Source organism: Astatotilapia calliptera, chromosome 23, assembly GCF_964374335.1.
Source record: "Astatotilapia calliptera chromosome 23, fAstCal68.1, whole genome shotgun sequence".
Taxonomy (NCBI): domain Eukaryota; kingdom Metazoa; phylum Chordata; class Actinopteri; order Cichliformes; family Cichlidae; genus Astatotilapia; species Astatotilapia calliptera.
The window spans coordinates 13,873,670-13,896,229 of NC_137443.1; the positions used below are offsets into that span (position 1 = coordinate 13,873,670).

Below are 22,560 nucleotides of genomic sequence, written 5' to 3' on the forward strand. Positions count from 1 at the left end.
AATAGTGGCTACATCCTCTGATGTCCTGGATTGTTGATTACCTGACAGGAAGACCACAATATGTACGTCTCCCACAGTGTGTGTCTGACAAGGTGATTAGCAACACAGGGGCACCACAGGGGACTGTCCTCTCCCCCTTCCTCTTCACCCTCTACACCACAGACTTCAGCCACTGCACAGAGACCTGCCATCTTCAGAAGTTTTCTGATGACTCTGCGGTGGTTGGATGCATCAGCAGGGATGATGAGACAGAGTACCGGGCTGTGGTCGACTCCTTTGTCACGTGGTGTGAGCAGAATCATCTGCAGCTCAACGTGGCAAAGACCAAGGAACTGATCGTGGACTTCAGGAAGACCAGGAAACACTTGACCCCTGTTTCAATCCAGGGGGTCAGTGTTGACATTGTGGAGGACTATAAATACCTTGGAGTACACATTGACAATAAACTGGACTGGGCTAAAAACACCACAGCACTTTACAGGAAGGGCCAGAGTCGTCTCTATTTTTTGAGGCGACTGAGGTCCTTCAACATCTGCCAGAAAATGCTGAGGATTTTCTATGAGTCTGTGGTGGCCAGTGCGATCCTCTATGCTGTTGCATGCTGGGGGAGCAGGCTGAGGGTCGCAGATGCCAACAGACTTAATAAACTGATCCGTAAGGCCAGCAATGTTGTGGGGATGGAGCTGGACTCCCTCAAGGTGGTGTCGGAGAGGCGGATGCTGTCCAAGATAAAGACAATGTTGGATAACACCTCCCACCCACTCCATGACATGTTGGTCAGTCACAGGAGCTCGTTCAGTGAGAGACTGAGATTACCGAAAAGCACCACTGAACGACACAGGAAATCATTCCTGCCTGTGGCCATCTCCCTGTACAACGCATCCACTTAACACACTGTTTGCTGCTACAGCTACACATGTTTCTTTTCCAACTATTTATTTATAAGTGACTTATGTATGTATGTATGTATATATATGTATATATTGTACTATTCTTAGTTAGCGTATTGTCTGTCTTGTCTTAATGTTGGTTTAAAATGGAGCACTGTAACAAAAAATAATTTCCCCCAGGGATCAATAAAGTATTCTGATTCTGATTCTGATTTTACATCAATGGTTAACATGACTTACTTAACACCATTTACCTAAAAACCTCTTAAAAAATAAATATATAAAAATACAAAATTCTTTTAAAAGTACATTCAGTGAAGAGGGTGCCGAGTAACACCACAAATAAAAGACATTTAACATTACTGTTTGTATCTCCACTTAGTTATAGTGGTAGTTATAAAAAGAGATTTTTTTAAACAGGTTCAATAGTATCAGAGTTTGATTGTGTGAGGTTATTATTCACTCACTCTCTCTAAATTTACAGCTTTTACTTGAGAAAAGAAAAAATGTGAAGTTTTGATTGAGTTGTTCGGATTTCACTCTGGCCTGATGATGAGTAAAAAAGACTTTGAACATTTCTAAAGTGACTCTTAGCCCTAAGAAAATTAGACTGGTAGCTTAGGCCTTATAATGGGGTTCTTACTGACTGAATTTGAGGATTTTCTTTCACATGTAAAAATAAGAAAAATCCCTTGTTGGTGCAAGTTGCTGGCAGGATGGAGCCTAAAGGGAAATCGCCATGTTTTTGGAAAAACTAAAAAAATCCTAAATTTTGCTTTTATTAAGCCCAATGTCCCTGAAAAGATGACGATTTAAACATTAGTCAATATAAACCTGCAAGACACAATGCCTGCTTTTAATGAGGAGTACTTCCTTGTTTGTGAAACGTTCGAGGTCAGCAGGGTTTATTCTTCTCGTGCTGTAAATGTGATTTGATTATTTGCATTCACACCAGTGAACACCGCAGAGAGATTTGCAGCCACGCTTGATGAGGACCCGGGGAGTCTCGGAGATTTTCTTACTGATCGATCTGACAAACAGATCAGATCACCAGCGTGTTTTTTTTCCCCCTCTTCAAATGATGATTTTGAATAGCCTTGGCTGAGTGGTGAAATGTAGGCAGCTGAGTAAATCTAAAATCTGGATACATCTGGACATCCGCGATTCGTCCGCGGATAACTTGTTAAAAGAAATCAGATGTTTGTCTAACTCCTGCACAAAAACAAAGTGCTGAAATCCAGCTTGGCCAGAAGCATCTGTGCAGCATGAGCGGGGCTGCTTTTAGTCCTCGTGCCCAGTTGTTTGGACTCTTTCTTAATCTCTCACTGCTCACTCTGCAGCGCTGTGACTCTCGCTGGCACTCAAAGAAGATTAAATGAAAAGCAAATTTAAACTAGTTGTTTTTGGGAGGCTTTACACTTAATTGACTGATGGCTACTGCTGTTTACGCGTTCCTGCTGCTTCCCACTAATCCAAAACCCGCTCACTGGCACATCCAAAAATCCAACCAAGGTATCTATGTCAGCTCTCTTAATCACTCTGGGCTTGTTTTAATCTAATCTTTTCCTCTTAAGCACGTCTTATTTACTTGTTTTCTGCTCTTCACTTTCCGTGCAGAAGGTGATCGCGGCTCAGCTGTGCATCCTCCTGTGCTCCAGTTTCTCGTGGAAAGCTGCAGTAATTGTTTAAGAGCACTCCTTTATCCTCAGTGTGTAAACATGCAGTGTGATGGCAACAATCAAACCAGCTGTAGAGCTCTGTATAAAGGCTACAATTGCTCCATCATACGGCAGTTCAATACACAATTATTTTCCATCGCTGCACTAAGGTGCATGGTCCCTCCCTGTCGACGGAGCAGCATTGATTCACTGAAATAGATTCATGCTGACTGTGTTCGCATTCTAAATATGCTCCTTGCTAGTGAGAGTGTCCTTGTAGCTGTTGTAAAGTTTGCTATCTGAGCTATTACAGCTCTTGATAATTGAGGTACTGTAAATTAAGACTCCAGTGTATTGAATCTGTACATGAAAGCGTTTGATTTTAACCAGCTTTTTACCTCTAAGTGAGACAAAATCAGATACAGATATATTCTCAAACCAAACCAAGAAGACTAAGAGCCTAACTGTCAGTGCTGTAATGAAAAAAAGTTTGAAATTAATTATTCAAAAAAGCATCTGTGAAAAGAAAGCAAAAAAAAAAAAAAAAAGGTGCAAGCAGAAGCTGAATTTTCCTTATTATTTTGTAATTCAAGCTAGGCCGACTGAAAGATTTTTAGACAATATACAGTAGATATTAATATCTGTGACTTTAAAAAAACAACAACATCAGAGCCAAAATACCAAATGCTACAATTAAACTAGAACATAAAACATCTAAAACCACAATATTGGCAGAGACCCTTTTCACTATTTTATTTAATAATTAATTTTTTAATATGAGTGAGATCAAAGATAGATACACACTATATCACATCTCAACCACCCTCTGATAAATCAGTATTTTGTCCTAATTATGGAGAAAACAGAGGGTACAGATTGATTCCTCATTTTATTTTATTTTGATGGAATTTTTTTATGCTTCACATATAATTTCTGCAAACGTGCTAACATGGCTGACCCTAATGATGCTCACACAAACATCAACACAGTCCACCACTAGAGAATTAGCAATTAACGCTTTGCTTTGGAATTTGACCAGAAATGTTCAATTTTGAGTTTTACCTGTGCATTCGCAGGAATGCAGACATTGCTGAAGACACAGTTTGATTTTTATTTTGGCAATGAAAGGAGTCATACAAAAACAATGTTATGACACTACTACTTCTTTCAGCTGCACTCTTGATGGGTCCTCACAATGGATCATCTGCCTCCATCTTGCCCCGTCTCTACCTGTGTCACATCAACCCTCCTTCACTATATCCACAAACCTCTTTTTCTCCTGCCTGGCAGAAGTTCTCACTTCTAATCCTGTCCATCCTGCTCACTCCCATTGAAAACCATAATATTTTCAGCTCTGCCACCTCTGGCTCAGCCTCCTGTCTTTTCGTCAGCACCACGGTCTCCAAACCATGCATCACAGTCGGTCTCACTACCATCTCGTAAACCTTCCTTTCACTCTTGCTGTCCCAAATCACCCTGACACTCATCCCCACCCACTCCACCCCTACTGCATTTCCTTTACCTCTGTTGTGCACTGCCCGTTGATAAAGTAACAACACAAAAATACTCGAATCAGTCTTGAATAAACCAACAATGTGCACAGTTGTAAAAGTACTACAACGTGACCTCATCAGCCCCAGGAGCTGCAGCAAGGCTTCACAGACATAGACTATATAGAAAAAGCTTCCCCATCATATTGTCCATTCATTTCTGGACTAACCTTAAAATTTTGGCAACTAAAACTCCAATTTATTAGCAGCATTGTCAGTCACATGTAGTATGAAATCATCTGATGTAGGACCTGCAAGTCTAAAAGTACAAAGTATACCTGTGAAAAAGAAATTAAATCTACTCTGTCCAGTACAAACAAATGGTTTTTGAATAAAGTGGGTCTGGTCCATTCAGCTTTAAGGCGGCATGAACCAACCGCATGTGACAGAGTATCTGCCCTCGGCGTGCCTGTGTGCGATAACATCTTCAGGACAGATATCTCAAGTAAATATTTATTTCAGATGCAGTGTAATCTCACTCTGACCACTTGGCCATGTCCACCTCGGCCATCATAACTCACTGAGTCTTATCTGCTGAGGCTGGTCTGGGCAGAATCTCTTTCTAATGATGAGTTGTTGTTGGTTTTTTAGGCTGAAAGAGTGAAGAAAGAAATGAAGAAGAGGTGAGCAGGCAGGAAAGAAAATGGAAAACAAGTGAGAAAGATTACCCCTGTGACATGACTGCACTCTCAGCCTCATTCATCCAAATCTGCCAAATTTTGATGTTAATGAGGCACACAATCCCATGGCAATAGATACCACAACAGCGCTATTGCAGCTCTCCGTTAAGCAGTGCTTATGAATGTAAAACACTTCAGGCTCCATGTAAGCAAACCAAACAAATTTCTGTTGAACAGCTTTTGTATGTTGATGTTCTCGACCGTCCAATCAGGCCACGCGAGGCGTTCAAACATGCTGACGCAGGACTAACGCTGTCAGGTACGAGAATGATTACGTTTGATTAGGAATGGAAAAAAGCAAAGAACAAAACAAAAACTTAAATTTAACAAGAAAACAAGCTTCCTCCTTGTTTTACATGTAAAAAATAAGCATTTAAAGACATCATGCAAGAGTGTCTTTACATAGGATATTTAAGGAAAATGTTTCATTTCTTCGAAAAAAGAGAAAAAAAAGAAATGACTTTATATGATTAAGTCATTAGTGCCGACTGTACATTCCTCAAAATAAGGAATTCCACATTTTTAAGGAAGTCATAAGGCCTGATAACATGACATCCACCATAATAATCAAATTATAAAGACTCATTAGTGCATACTTATGTCTGTCTTAAACAACTTAAAGCTCATCTCGAGTTATTTAGAAAATCTGCCTGAAAATCATTACACAACAACAATCTCCCATTTTGGCCACAGTTTTGTTTCATATCATTGTGATAAACATTCAAAGGTTCATTCCGTATAAAATCAACAAAATCTAAAAAGAGTTCCCACCTGACATCCCCCAGAATCAGCTGATTTTTATTTTTTGAGGGGGAACAATAACTTCAGTTTATTTAGATGAAGCCAAATGCAATTTCTCTTCAGTTACAGGCCCTGCGGGCATTTCTGATCTGCCATGCCTTCATAAGTACAGGGGATATGTACATGAAACTTTGAGTGCTGACAGACACATTAAAGCTCCTTTAAAAAAAAAAAACTGAAGCCAAATCAATTTTACACCCACTCCAACTGTCGCAATTTAGAGCCAAAATACGGTTTTTGTTCAGTGGTTTATCTCTAACCAACGTTGAGCTTCAGTATCATGAGATATATCATGGTTTAAATAAACTGCACTAGCTTAACGTCTGTGACGCTGAGGAACTGAAACAAGCATTGACACAGCGGAAGTTTGATCTGTTTTCTTAGATTTTGCTGGAGAAAACTTCAAAAAAATGCATTTTGGGTACATTTTCAAGGGCGATATCAGCAAAAAGCGTCAGGGACGGCTTCTCAAAATAAGCAATAGAATATGAAAGGTGTCATTTTTAATTAGCATTTGGATACCAACTCATCAAATCACTGTAATAAGCAGAAATCAGTATCAGAAATGCTGGAATAAAGTTAAAAAGTGCAAAATTTCAGTCTGCTCCTTGTACTTCAAGAGCCTGTAACTAAGAAAATATTCAAAATATGAAGGTACAATTTTCATTAAATATTCTGAGGAGAGTTAGGTGGGGCCTGACTTTTCATGCCCCATAATTTAAAAAATGCAAATTAATAAAGTCCAGTCATTGCAGTTGCTGCTTTAACAAGGTGCTGTTGATGTTTGCCAGACGGCTGGAGAGGAAAGTTTGTTTTCCTGTGCCGTCGCTCTGTCTAATATTTGGTCAAATGTGGGCACAAGGTTGTCAGAGCCGGCAGGACTCGCCTCCACTGAACATTTACAAGAAACAATGAATAACAGGATACTTGAAACACTTCTTTTGTCGCATAAAACTTAAGACTCAATGGAACCAACCATGTGGTAACGTGCCTACACAGCAGTGAGGCAGCTCACATATTATTACAAGGTTTCTCATCTAGGCTCTGAGCCTATCGCTCCCTGCAAACACAACACACACAGAGAAATAGGGGAGTGTTGAGTAAAAATCCTCCCGGAGCCTACATTAGTCTCATCGCCCCAGCATCTCTAAAGTGGCACTGACATATCAGAGGGATAGCTGGGAAACACTGCAGCTTAAACAGATCAACAAATCTGAGGGTTTCTTTGGTGTATGGCATGAGGGGCCCAAAAGTGGGCACAAAAACCTTCATGCGCCTAGTCGTGGTCATCTTGACTGTTTTGGATGGCCATGTTTTATGCTTTTCCAGGTAAAAAAACAATGTGTGACTTTGTGCTACTCATCATATGAACATAAATCATATCAATATGCATATGAGAAAAAAATAGGTTTAGGTAGTAGCCAATAAAACACAATTTACTGGCTTGATATGAGCAGTGAAGCACTTGTTTTAGATATAATAAGCTAAAACCAAGCAAACATGTTTGGATCAGATTTTCTACATGGGGTTTTGTTTCAGTCATGAAAGCTTTTAACAATAAATGCACATATAGCATGCTGCCAAACCTATGAGGTTGGAAAAGCTCTGGAGAGAATGTAAAGAGGGAAACGATTCAGAATTAGGACTTATATTTTTCTAAAAAGATGCCTCCATTCAGGTGCTGTGATTTCTCTACATACGGTAGGATGGTATTAGGACTGGGAGGAACTTGAAGAATAAAAACAGAACAATCGGTGCTGCAATTCATGACTATTGAACGAGAGACCACAACAATTCATACAGAGGACATAACATAACTTCCCTGATGCAGTTCCTCGGAGAGTCCAGTAAAACCTGAAGGATTTATCCATTTATATAAAGTCCTTTCACGGAAATGAGTCAAAGAAAGCCCGTCTCTGGCTCAACAAAGAGTTAAGCATTTTATATTCTACTGTGAAGCTCAACTGTTCTTGAAATTCAGCTGGCAGCCAGCCTCACTAGTCATCCGTCGATTTGATGTGTGCTTCAAGAATCTGGCCCAAACAGCCAAACTGTGAGCCAGCAATCCAAACAAACAGTGTGAGAAACCAAGAAGCATCCCCGGCAAGTTAAATTTACACCAGCGCTGTGGCCCGGTCGTGTGCGGTGGTATCCATCAACTCACTTTTCTGCTTCTTTGATCCTTTACTGTTGAAGGAGAAATGAAACCAATCTCTGTGTAAAGGCAGGTTTGCACTACTTTATCTTAAAAAAACATTTGATTGGAGTCAAATCCCACCTTAAATGTTCAGCACTATTGGCAGCTGCTGCTAATTTAGTTTTCAAAGGATGGCTTAAAGGACATTTTGGATAGAAATGCTTCTCTTTCTGTGAAACGACTCACCTTATGACAAGTGTTGTGAAAGGAAACAGATTTCAACAACAATTTTAGATGAAGCTTTACATGTACAATTATTTTATTCAGAATTTCCAAATTAACACGTGTAAAATTAAATTTAAAACAGGATGTAAATGTTTTTCATCTGTTAGATAAATTTGAAACAGTCACTTAGTCCTCTGCATGTTTAAAATAATGCATCATCTCTCTCGAGCCTTACATGCTATAAATGTGAAACTGTAAACCCACAACTTTTTTGAATAATATTATATAAGAAAACTGCTGCGGATGATTTGTTTTTAACCAAAGCTGAAATTATTTCTTTATAAAGACTTTCTCTACAACATACCCGAACAATGCAGTTTAGCTGCCCAGCACTTTTAATTAATGAGAAATTTACTCTGTTAATGTCAGGCACATTAATGCATAATAATATAAAGCTTGTTAATGTTTTGTAATCAGCAGCCTAGATTTGCTTCTGCCACAATCATACTCAACAAATCAGAAAATGATAACCCCCCCCCCCCCCAAGGCTCTTACACCCTAAACTTATCCCAGTCATACGTTCATGGCACTTCTTCACGTAGCTGGCTCTGCTGAAGAGGAGCGAGCGTGACCATAGTAACGTAGCTGATCATTTCAGATGCTACTTTCCAAACAGCTCAACAGATCTCAGCAATGAAAAACTGAATCTGTCAGCTGACTAAAGCTCAAGTTTCTCTATTTCCTGTGTGTCAACTTCACATCTTTCACTATTTCACGCAGAAAGATGAAAGAAAGAGAAGAAAGCAGAGGATGAGAGATCATTTGCAAAAATAAGGAGTGCTCAGCTAAGGGACATTTGATCAAGAAGCTAGTTTTGGCTCCTCCCTCGTTCCCACGGGGTCACTACAGCGGGTAGCTCCAAATGTTCGATTTGGTAGATTTTCTGACTTTCCTGGGATTCGTGTCTCCTCCCAGAATCAAACAGGCGAATGTGTAAAGCACTACATCTTGGAGTAACTCTACACAACCTTTGAGAGTTTACATATAGCATTTTAATATTCTAGTTACCGTTTTTGTTTCCTTAAAATCAGTTTACATGATGTATTGATGAAGTTATCTGGTAAGGAACTGTGTGGAGCAAACTCTGGTGTCAAAGGTCACCACAAGGTTAGATCAAGGGAAATCAATTTAACTCGTTAGTGTTTAGTTTCACTCACCACATTCTACCTTTTGTACTTTGTGTCGAGGGACTGCAAAGGAGCCATATTAGCTCATGCAACATCTGCTTTTATCTCGCTGAATTCAGTTGTCTAAATCCACAAAGAGCAGTAAATCTCAAAACAGCAGCACATCAGATGATAACAGCCTGTCCAGAAAGGAAAATCTAAAAGCATTAAAAATACAAATTATTAAACAAATTTTTTCTACGCGATTCTTGGACCACCTCTCCAAATGTTGGGGTTCCCCCCACAAGCCAATTCCCACTTGAACCCCTGCTCAGGACCCACAGAGGAATCGTGTCTGCTACTTTTGAAAAAATGTAAATAACTTTATATACTTCTGTTTGCACAGCTTCTGTGCTGAACAATCACAATCGGTGGGACTTATGCAGCTCTGCCTATGCAGAGTGATAGAGAACCAGCTGTAGAACAAATCCCACTGCAAGGTATTTCACATAACCACTAAAAAGACCTGGAAACACAACTATGAAGCAAATGAAACACATTCTGGATGCTTATCAGATCATTAAAAATCTTGCATGTGTGTCACATGATTTTGGGTGATGCTGATGTCTAATACTATATACCAAGGCCTCAATTTTTTCCATTTCTTACCTACAAAAAAAAGCAGCAGCTTTTTTGTCTGCCCCTCTCTGAGGGCCAGAATAAGCGTATTATTACTAGAAGAATGAAAGTCAGTTAATGAAAGCTGCAGTAGGGAATGAAGCTTCTTGGACCACCTGTTCAACATTTTCATATTCAGTGAAGAAAAGCTCAAGTTCCCACATGAGCTCCTTACCATCTGTTTCAAAAATATATCAAATTTTGATTTTCAACAACAGTGCATGCTTTGCTAAGCACAGACACCTCAGAGCTTATCTTAACGTCTGCTTTTACGATTTGTGAAATTTCTGTGAAACTGTATTCGCTGCTTAATAGAAGTAAAATGACTTAAAAGTGAATTCAGGTGATCTAAAACAATTCAAGCAACAGGTTTGGGGGGGGAAAGTCAGGCTTGCACATCTCCAATGGGATTATAGACGCAGAAGTGTGACTGAAGTACTGATCAATCAATAAACTGCATCTGACTGAAATCAATTACAGCGAAAACCATTAGTGTTATCAGAAGACAGAAACACAAGTTTGATGTGGATGTTAAAGGAGTTCTCAGCAGCTTATCAGAAATAATGCCAACAAAGAGGCAGCTAATCAGGAGATAAAGACAAAGAGATACTGTAGGCCTTAACTAATACACCAAGTGCATACTTAATGAGCAGCAAAAAACTTTGCGACAACACTGAATTAACAACAGGTCTCATCATTTTGATTTGAAACATTTTTGCCTCAAAAACCTCCTTTTGATTGCTTTGGTTGCCTGCAGCCATAGTCACTCACAGTCTACATGTAATACAACGACTTACCTGCACACACTCACGCTTTTCTGGGCTTTAGTGAAACTGGAAACGTGCCAGACCTGGAAACAAAGCTTAAAACAAAGCTGTGCCTTACAGCTGCAACCTGCACTTTCCAAAACAACCAGTGGTCCAGCGCTGTAAACCACACTACGACCAGCTTTTCCCTACGGACTACTTGCAACTACCAGCAATGACTTGCCAACCATTCACATTGTACACACTTTTCCTTAGCAAGCAACTGTTGCCTAAGGTTCACTGAACGGTCTTCTAGGCCTGTGTGAAAGGGGCTTTAGCAATCAATTTAACAGAGATTGCCTTCAGCAACTATTTGCCACTGGTTATGGATTACACATTTAACCCTCGTAACCAGTGGTTTCCAAACAGGGGTAGCCAACCAGCTGTTGGTTTATGGTTTCCAGCCAGTGGTTGGTAGGTGGTTTCCAACAAGTAGTTGCAAGACCAATGTCAACCATTCTCTAGGCTTATGGGCCTTAACGGTTATTAAATGGAATTGTAACTCGTGTATACTAATACTCAAGATTAGGTATGGGTACCGGTATCCGGTACCCATCATGGCTGCTGCTGCCATCATCATGGCAGCAGCCATTCTCCCCTGCGTGAGTAGCTTAATGTTGTTCGTGTGTAATTTACGTTGAGTATGCTCACCACATTATTACATTAATGCATGTAAGGTGAACTAGCAAACACCGTCGTAGTTACATGCGGCTGTCTTCTTGTTTGATGGCAGATACTCCCTTCACCCTGGCTAAAAAGGCTAAAATGACCAAAGAAAAAGTGGAAAACAGCTAAACATGAGAGGTTTTTGGACAAAATTTGTGTTCTCCATTCATTAAGCACTGGTTCGAGCACCGTTTAAGCACCGGCACCGTTTCAAAAGCACCGGTTTGGCACCGGTATCGGATAAAACCTAAATGATACCCACCCTACTCAAGGTATGTCACAAAAACATCAACAAAAAACATTTCTTGAGGTCAAAATTACCTTTTTCCTTGACCTCTCTCTCAGTCAGAGCACTTTTGCCAAATTTGAAACACATTTCCACAAAAAGATCACAATCCAAAGAAGGATGTTAACTAGAGATCAGAAAGAGGAATATAGTTGGCCATTTAATTAAATTAAATTCTATTTAATATTATTTATATAGCAACAATTCACAACAGCAATTACCTCAAGGCAATTTATATTATAAGGTAAAGACCCTATAATAATACAGAGAAAAGCCCAGGAATTAGACAAACCCCTATGAGCAAGAACTTGGCAAGAGTGGAAAGGAAGTACTTAACAGGAAGGAACTAACAGAACTAGGCTCGAGGAAGGGCAACCATCTGCCTCCACCCGTTAGAGGTAATGAAAAAAAATATTTTAGAGCACAATTCAAATCTTATTTACACTGTTTCAAATTATTATCCACAAGAGTTTTGAAAAATGTATTGTTGTAAAGAACTGAAAATGGTAATTTGTTGAATTTGCAGCATTAGAAGAAAACAAAAGTTATTTCAGTTAAAAACATCCTAACAGGCCAAGTTACAGGTTAATATAAGACCCCTTCTTTCATTTAACATTCACAATTCTTGCATCCATTAAATTTGTGAGGTTTTGAACATTTTCTGCTTGAATTTCTTTGCACGATGTTAGAATATTTCTCCCACAGCTGCTGTTTTGATGTAAACTGCCTCTGAACCTCATCGATCTTTTGCTTGAGGATACTGCAAAGGTTCTCAATAGGGGTGAGGTGAGGAAAGGATGGGGGTCACATCATGAGTTTCTATCCTTTCATGCCCACAGCAGCCAATGCCACAGAGGTATTATTTGCAGCATGAGGTGGTGCATTATCATGCATAAAGATAATTTAGCTACGGAAGGCACAGTTCTTTTTGTACCATTGAAGAAAGTGTTCAGTCAGAAACACTACATACTTTGATGAGGTTATTTTCACACCCCTACAGGGGCCTAGCAGCTCTCTCCCCATGATTCAGTCCCAAAACATGACTCCGCCACCGCCTTGCTGATGCCGCAGCCTCGTTGGGAAACGCTGGTCATCCACCAACTATCCACTACTCCATCCATCGGGACCATCCAGGGTTACACGGCACTCATCAGTAAACAAGACTGCTTGAAAATAATCTTCATGTATTTCTGGGCCCATTGCAGCTGTTTCTGCTTGTATTTTTTAGAGATGGCCAAATGTCAGGTTTATGCACAACTACACGATCCTACACCTTCAGTTTCATGGGACTCCAGAGGCACCAGCTACTTCAAATACCCGTTCGCTGCTTTGTAATGCCGTTTTAGCAGCTGCTCTCTTAATCCGATGAAGTTGTCTGGCAGAAACCGTCCTCATTATGCCTTTACCTGCACAAACCCTTCTGTGCTCCGAATCAGCCACAAATTCATTCACGGTACGATGATTACGCTAAACTTTTTGTGAAATATCTAATGCTTTCATGCCTTGTCCAAGGCACTGCACTGCATCTGACACTTTTCTGCGACAGGGAGATCCTTTTTCTTTCTGATGTTGTTTGAAATATGTGGCATGCTAGGCTCCCTTTGATTGGGCTCACCTAGCAAACTAATTATGACATCACTAATTATGAATATATCAGTGATCCTAAGAGGCCTGAGACACAATACCGTCATTGAGTTTAACTGGAAAAAAAAAACTGAATATTTATGACGTTAAAATCTTATTTGCATAATAATTTGGAAAGCAGTGAGGTATTCGGTAACTGATGTCCCACGTGAATACTGAATCCTTCGTCATGGAGTCATGTTGTTGTATTTTTATCACCAAAATCTATCAGTTCATTGTTGACATCAAGTGAACTGATGTGAAGAAATTCCCTCAAGACGTGTGTGGTCATGAGGATATACGAGAGAACATCAGATAAAATTCCTGTGGCATAAGAATTTTATCAAACCTTAATATCAGGGTGAAGACTCCTTGCATTAAGGACCCAATGATCAAATTCTACATTGTTTAAACGTACAAAATTAAATTCACACAATTTCAACATTTTCATGCACCTAAAAATTAATTCAACGCAATTGTGCACATTATTAGCAAAAATGAATTCTTTAAAAAAAATAATTACATAATGAAGTATGTAGTATGGAGACTGTAACAACACAAAGCATGATGATCTGGATGGGTAAAATTAAGGTAATTTCATAATTTTACTGATGTTTTTATTGCTGTTTACAACACCACAGTGAGTCACGTGACCGTTGTTTTCAGGCTGAAGTAATGCAGTCGAAAGTCACGACATCTATCTATGTAACCTCGCTGTAGATCAGAATCGATCACAAATAAATTCCTATGCAGGGTTTGGCTCAGAGCAGGACAATAGGAGCACACAGGAGCTGAAGGCTTGTGGTCTTTCTGTGTAGTGGAAAACTAGACAAAGTTCCACTTTTTTTTTTTTTAAAAGGAGCCCGCTTTTTCCCCACATTTGGTATCTAAAACACATGATCTGTTTTATCCTCACCGAGGCTAACTAACTAAATTAAGACTGCATCACGGGAACACCCTTAAGCCAATTTTCAATGACGCAAATACCTTGAATAATACACAAGTATCTGTAACTAATAAACAAGAATTTGTTACACATTTATTGAAAAAAACTGCAAATTATTTAATCATAAATGTACATGTTTTAAAATTTCCTACCTCCAAATTTGGTGTACGTGTGACAAACACAGAACTCACCGAGTTACATGTGCATCCTACTTATTCATCACAACATACATCCTGATGTACATCCTGATTATAAAAGAAACAAACAAAGGTAAGATGGCTTTTGGTTCAATGTCTAAACAGGAAAAACAAAAAGGGCCACTCCGCATTAACTACCTCTACCAATCAAGCATCGCATTAGTTTTCCTGTAGATATGCATGTAAGATGCCCGACCTAAAGTATGGTAATAAAAGAAATAAAACCAGACTTTGCATGGAAACACATCCAGCGTTCATGGAAGCCTGTCTGGTCCGTGAACACATTAGAAGAGGAGGAAGAGGAGTTAAAATTAGGTCGGGTACTTACCCAAATTTGACACAAAGTGATGGCGGGGGCTACAGGATCAGACACCTGAAAAAACAACAAACACCTCATAAATAAAAACAAATTTGTCGCAAATAATAAATAATCATTTCAAGAAGAAAAGATCTGAAGAAATAAACTGAAATGGTCCAATTTTGAATCCATCCACATCGCCTTTCATGCAGCTGTTTACTTTTAAAAAGTTGGCATTAAAGTCTCTCTCTAACTCCTCAAGTTAAACGCTAACTTTTGACTGCAGGGGATAAATTCAAAAATGATAATTGTGACTGAAATTTCTATTTCTGGTGTTGTGAATGTCCTACATTCTGTTTAGATGCAGGTAAGGGTGGGGGTGGAATGATTTTTGTCTCCAGGGCCCAAAGATGTGTATTTCTCTTGCTGAGGAATGCTTTTGTTCTGATAAATTGACAGTGTCAGTTTCCCACATTGCCACAGTGTGGCATATACTATAGGGAGCAGTAGTGGGAACACAGATGCTACATACGATTGGCGTCAGTCAATGTGACAGTTCTTGTTTTTTCTTTCCTTTTGAAGGAGGGGAGGGGGGCTATTTTTCTAAATCTGAACTTCCAAGTCGAGGAAGCAGGAAGGAACAGGAATTAATACACCTACACTCCCCTTTTCCCTTCAGAATGGCAAAAATCTCTTTGTACTCGCATCATAATTACTGGTGGGCGCCAGTTTGGGAATCGTTATCCATGCCTCCTTCACACTTACTTTTTCTGTTTTTGCAAGTATTGTAGCGTGTTTTGAGAACAAGCAATTGACAACTAGGTCTTTTCTCAACCTCACTCCAGTTTCTGTACGCCGTCTTAATGTTAAGGAACGGGTATTGCTTGAAGTGGCATTCCTTGTTCTAGCATATGCTTCCTATTTTGAGATTTTTTTTTTTTTTTTTGCAGCCGGGCGTGGATGGAAAGTAACCAGCAGATGAGGTGCTGAGGACGTTTCTCCAGGGAAATAATGTTGATGAACAAGCTCTATTTTGGAGTCTTTCCATGCAGTCTGACAATCTGAGCCTATTCAAAATGCAAACAAAAGTACTCAGTAATTTTATCCCCCAAAATGTTTTACTTTTCACTTTTAATTAGGAGTTTTACTGCTGAGCACCTTGGTATATTTTATAAAAAACAACCCCCCCACCCCCACCCCATACACACATTATCATCAACTAAACTTGCATGCTTTATATTTATGAAAACCTTCCACCAGAAGGGAAAATAAACATGACAAACTGCAACTACTTCATAATAATATGTAATAATATATGTGAAATAATGGATGTCTGCTGCATGTTTTAGTTCATATTTATGAAACTTTCCACATTAAAAAGAAGCTCACATGGTAAAAAAAATTATTTAACCAACTTTGCGTCTAGCAATGTATAAGTATTACCATTAGACATCAAGCAAGAGTGAAATATTTGATGGGATGTTAAAGAAAAACAAAAAAACTAATGCTGTGAGTACAATTTCACGAATTCTCAACAAGGACATTAAAAAAAAATTCAAATGAAAAAATTCCTTTAAAAAAAAAAAACAAATCAAAAACCTGCTGACTGATTTTGACAGATGTGAAAATATTCTACCAATCATCCAACCCCAGTCGCTAACAAAAAAGCAGACAATCAGTCATTTAAATATCAATCCACAAAATTGTGTATTACAAAAGGTATTTTCCAATATTTCCTTCTAATTTATCTGCTGAAGTACTGACGCACGTGTGAGCTAGCCTTCTGTCACCGTGCCAGTGCAAAGAATTCATCTGTTGTTCTCGAATCTTTGAGCTGCATGCCGACAGAATGTTTCAGAGCTCACCGCCCTGACCTATTTTCTTCTACAGATACCAAACAATGAAAAATGGCCACTCTCTTATAACATCATCTTCAGCTTTTCTCCTCCAAGTATCCCCATCAAGGCCACCCTTTTTACACACACACACACACACACACACACACACACACACACACACACACACACACACACAATAACTACTGTGCTATCTGCACACGCAATGTTGACTGTGAAAGTAACAGCTAACTTGGGACCTTATTAAGTGTTTAGAAAATATTCCTCACTTCCTGTTTGCTTGTCTTACCATCAACTTAAGTTGCGTGCCACTGCTTTGTGGTTTGGATTCTTTATTTATACCTTTATTTACCCAGGGTGGTTTAGCAAGTGCTAATATTATTTTTCTGCAGCTCGACACACACACACACACACACACACACACACACACACACACACACACAAAGCTTACAGGAGTGTGTGTGTAACACAAACAGACTTTTGAGGCTACATCCAGATTTCCTGAGGTAAAAAAAAAAAAAGAGAACCTGGACTAGCGTTAGCGCCAACGTCTGACCAATGGCTGTGAAGGCTTTCCTGAGTAGTAGAGGGCCTGAGACCTGGGCACTAAATTTGATTGATCTTTGAGTGTCTGAGTCCAGCACGTTCTGTGCTCAGACATCTGGGGAAATGTCCAGCTGAGCAGAAAATGTGATCTGGCCAGAAATCGTGGAAAACACGGGATAGAGTTGCTCACGGGTGTGTGTGCGCGTTGCCGTCCGTTGCCAACCTTGGCCAACTCAGAGAATTTAAAGCAACGTTAGAGTGAACGAGCTCTGTGCCTGTAAGGCAGCAGTAGGAAACAGCAGCTGTTCCAAATCTGTACAAGAAGAAATTTTTTAAAACTACTCTCAAACTTTTACGGTTTCCCAAACATTGTATTCATGATGGGGCTGGGAATGGGGGGTGGGGATATATATGTGTGCACACATTCTTAAATTAATTATTAAACCTATTTTATAGGATTTATTTCTTTAAATCTACTAAGTACCTTTTGATTTGATTTTAATTTTTAAAGTGTCTCTGTGGTGACCTACCTTGAAAACATAACACATGACAGGAAACACCAGGATTAATTGCTAATGTGTGTCCCCTTTTGTAAAGTTAGTTTTGATTTTTCTCTAAGCTCTAGTTTTTCTCACACTTAGTTATATTCTTTCACCTGAGTAAAATTATGTGTGGGAAAGACTATTTTCCTAAAGTCTACATTAACAACGTGCACACAAGTCTCATGATATTCAAAAGTGAGGCTTTCAGGTCATGACTACTATACATGGTTATGAGCTAGAATAAGACCTAATTTGGTCTAATTTGGCAGCTTTCACCTATTTTGTGTCTAACACAGAGACAGTCTAACAGAAATGTTGTGCCAGTGCTGACAGAGATTTCACTCAGCTACACTGGAAGAAGCTCACCGTTAATCCCGAGCAGATAACTTATCAAGCACATTTTTCTAATCTCAGGCATATATGACTCATATTTTTTCTTTTCCAAAATAACTGTTAGAACTGTAAGAAAACACCTGCTTTCAGACATAATCCTAATTTTAAAAAACAAATAACAAAACAAAGAAAAAAATTAATGCTCACACAATTACAAAGCTCTAAAAGGAAAAATAGAGTGATTGTGTGTGGCAGTTGTTTAAACACTTCACTTTCATGAAAAGTAAAAAGAATACCTGCTGTACATTATGGCACAAAGGCTTAGCTACCGATAACACATTTTTATCCGATATATGTTGATATATTCTACAAATAAACACAGACAAGTGGAAGAAGATGGATTGAAGGCACAATAAAAAAAAACAACCTTTTTTGAACTACAATTCCCAGAATGCCCTGGAAGATGCAATTTGTGTTATTGTTCATTTTTTGTTCATTGTTCAATTTATTTCATTAAAAAGTGTCAACTAGCTTTTTTCAGTAGATCTTGTTTTCACTGTGAGAGTATATGAGGCAACTTTAACCGAACACCGCCGATTCTAAAGTAAAAATAAAAGTTATGAATTTAAAGGGACGACTTTTTTTTCAGATTTCAGTAGGTTTATATGTCAACAATGTTAACCATGGAAAGTTTACATCATACTACATCTAAAAATATGTGCATTATTGATTTTTTTTTTTATGAGATATGACTCTGTCAAGTAAAGTGCAGCAAAGAGGTGGGAAAGAAAATGTCATGTTGTCCATGACCTCTGAATTACACCGTGCGATGCTACATCGATCTCTGGCAAACTACAGCAACAGCAGCATGCACCTGTCACTGTTACCGCACATCACATCTCAACTCAATTTAGCACAATTACTACTTAGGCATGATGGGGGGCACAGGGACATTTGGGGAGTTAGTATCTGCTGGGCCATGGTCCTCATCGGCAAGATGCGTGTAGATGCCAATAGGGGCGCAAAGAAGCCCAGGTGGCAGCAGATTTGGTCCCTCGGGAGACCTGCACATCAGCGACAGGAAAAGCGGTGGAGTCCCAAGGTGCCAAAAATAAACCGGGTTAGAAACCACAGTTAATGATTCGTCCACAAGTTGAACTATGAGATTCCTTTATGATCTTTACTTCTTCCAGATCAATTTTGATTACCAGAGGTTGGGCTTTTAGGTTGGGGCAAAGATCCACCACTGTGAAGGAAAGGGGTGCACTTGACTTATAAAAAGCATTTTGGACTAACTGCAAGCTATGGAGAGGTGAGTGTTGAAGACCCATAAAAAAAGGGAATTGCAGTAGTCTAGCCTTGAGGTGATGAAGGCATCAATGCGTTTTTCTAGGTCTTTAGTAAGAAGATAAGGCTCCACTTTGGCAATTTCATGTAACTGATAAAAACTGGACATTTGCTTCTCCAATTTAAAAGAGCTATCTAAAAACACTCAGAGATTTCTTACAGTGTTGGAATGATGACAAGTTATCCAAAAGGGCATGAGTTCCTGAAACAATACAATTATGTGTTGACCGTTTTTTAACATCATGCACAGTTAAGCAGAGGCAGCACTGGGACGTAAAGTAAATTTGGATGTCATCAGGATAACAGTGAAAGGGAATGTTGTATTTCCTGAAAATAGATCCCAAAGGCAGCGTTATAAAGATAACAGAGTTGGACCCAAAACAGACCCCTGTGGCAAAAATGGTGACTATTCCACTTTCAAAGATACTGGCAGCAGCCAGTAATACCTCTTTCTTTACTTTTTGCTTAATTTTGTAGTGCTCTTGTACTTTCTGCCGTGACAAAAAATTTCTCACGTGTGGGACTAATAAAGGTTTATCTTATCTTATAGAGGTTTATTTCTCAGCCACCTAAGTAGATGCACCTGTTGTATGAATTTCAAAATCTTATGTCGTCTTATTTGAGTTATTACATTCACAAGATTTTCAGAAAACTTGGCCTTTGACCCTTTGACCTTGAGGTCGAGGTCACCAATATTCAAACTTGAAGGTTTTTAGTAGATACAGGTCTGGTATCAATTTGAAGCTCCCACATCACTTCTTTCTTGAGTTATCACACTCACAAACGTGGGTGCCTGCCTGCTCAGCTGACAGGATGACGACAATACCCTTCAGTCTTTTATCACTGAGGGGTAAAAACCATAACCATCTGTACATAAAATAAGCGTTTTGTAATGGAAAAAAGAAAGGTTTTTAAAAAGGTTTTACTGCTTATTTTGGCTTCTTATTGTCATTTGTTTACAAGAACAAAATTATTATTCAAATAAAACCACTTGGTATAGCTCAGCAGGTTGTGAAAGCAGGCACCCGGCTTCCAGTCCATGTGGGCCATGTACTGCATGTCATTCCTGACTCTCTCCCCCTGCTTACCTGTGTACTCCACTGTACTGTCACCTAGTACTACTCTGAACTCTCCTTCAACTCTGCTGTAGTTTGAAAACCTCTTTCTTAGCTAGGCAGTAACAAAGCTGCACTAATAAATTAAAGAGACATGGGCAAAGAAATGTGCAATCTTTTTTTGATAGCAACTTAATAAAATGAGGCAATTTCACTCAATGCCACATCCATTATGATAACTTAGGTTGAAGTATTTTCCAAGGAAAAAAGACAATGAGCTAAATGCTAAAATTATCAAAGCCATTAGCTGTTCAGATAGACCACTTTCCTATCAAACAGAACTGATCATCCAAGTACATTAGACCATTTACACAATTCTAAAGAGTCACAATCTGTCAAAGAAAAGTAATTTAGGTCCTGAAAAGCTCTTTTTTTTCCCCATCAGGTTACGACAGATAGAATTAAAAGAGTTTAAAAACACTGTACACGCATCACCTTTGTTCTAACCTTCAACTCCAAGCTGCATTCAGGACCACTTTGCTGTTTTTAACGGGGTATGTGATGTTTGTGAATGCTCACGTTGCACAGCTGACCCAAACTTGTCACACAGATCTGCCAGGTCTGAAGCTGGGTCCATTTCCTCTGTGGACACATGCTTTCTAAGTGCTCCTACAACGGACAACTTGATTGGGCCTTAATGTTTACAGCCCGAAAAGGTAGACCAAAGCAATGAAAAATACATATCCCTGTAAACACCTTGCCCTTTTTCCTGGGCTTTATGGTGTATTTATAACCACTTCTTTCCAGCACTAGAGCAAAGTGAAAGCCATGTTCAGATTAAATTAGCGCACGGCACCCTTTTCTGAACTAGGCACAGTTCAGGACCAGTGGGCTTGCACGAATAGGCCCGAGGGCAGACTCAAGTGCAGGGAAAATAACCTCGATAAGGAAACAAGTGGCTTCTTTGCTCTATACCTGACATGTTAACCGCTCGTGAGAGCTTCACGTGGACCAAAAAAATAAGACTACAGACTTCAGCTCCAGGTTTGAATTTGTAATTGCACATTTTGTGGTATAATTACATAAAGGTTCACTGATAGAATTCAAAAATACAAACCTTTTGCTGGGTCCTTGAAGAGTAAACAAAATGTACCAGGAAAAATACAACGCGAGCTGTCTACAACAGATTACTGTCCCACTTCCTGTTTAACATTAACTGCATTTGTCATATTTGTGCGGACACACAATGTTCCTGTGCAATTACAGATTACTGCCAACATCATCAGACTAAACTGTGATCTTGTTTACAGCCTTTATGACTTTAACTGCTTGTCCTTGTAACCCAGTTCGACTTTTGTTTAGTGAGCTTGTCACTTCCTTTGATCTCGGCAATAAAGGTGCACAAATGAGGGGAGCTGCATCTGCAGCTCGGAGTTGCAGAAGTAAAAGTAAAACACTTCTGGTGTGCGAGTGTGTTTTGAAACATCAATGAGGTCAGCACATTGTCAACAGTTGCCCTTCCACAACACTAGATGGTCCACTTCAGACTCCTCCTCACTGACGAAAACGGTCTCTTTGATTTAGGCGAGGGTGGGACAGACAACACCCGCTTGCTCACTGCGAGTTAAACGGGTCTTTGCCTTCCTCTGCACGGACTTTGTGCTACGGAGCCGGCAGGTTAAAAATTGTTTGTGCTCATGTCAGTCTGCATCACTTGCAAATTCACATGCACACGCTGTTCGTTCACACTGAGATTTTCTTTAAGGAATTTTGGTCACACCTGTATATAAGTGCATCTTTGGTTACAGACACATTCTAAAGTCTCAGAGTTTTCTGGATAGTTCTACTCTGCTTTCGGGAATTTTCCACACCTGTCCACAGGTTGCCCCCACCAAGTTTTACCTAATCCCCCCACCTGCCTAGCCTGTTTAATATTGCCTTGCAGGGACCAGCCTTTCCCAGCTTTCTGTTACCTGTATATGTTGTTTGCCTACTAACTGGTTTGTTCTCCTGATTATACCTGCATGTTTCAAACAGAAACCCTAGACGCTGAATATAATAACAACCATGCTGCATATGGAAAACTGCATCTCTGCACGTCCCTCCCTCCTGTTCCCTACTTGCCCCTACAAACCAGTCCCAAGTCCACCATCACAGACTCTCAGACTTTTACATGCGTCTCTGATAAATCTGTGAGGGCTCAGAGCTGTCCCAATGAGAAAATCTGTGGAGCTGGAGGGCTCTCTCAAAGACCTTTTAAAACCAATATGTTCA

General features: G+C 39.5%; 1 protein-coding gene across 4 annotated transcripts in view; it reads right to left on the reverse strand.

Annotated features, from left to right (window-relative positions):
* The window catches only part of lpp (LIM domain containing preferred translocation partner in lipoma), a 183,770-nt gene that overhangs the window by 140,174 nt on the left and 21,036 nt on the right, over positions 1-22,560 (reverse strand). For 3 of the 4 annotated variants that reach the window (XM_026159643.2, XM_026159644.2, XM_026159645.2), the window contains one exon: positions 14,638-14,682. The exons of the other annotated variant lie outside the window; for it this stretch is intronic. The gene's annotated coding sequence lies outside the window, so the exon portion shown is untranslated. The remainder of the gene's footprint in view (positions 1-14,637; positions 14,683-22,560) is intronic. 4 annotated transcript variants of the gene reach the window in all.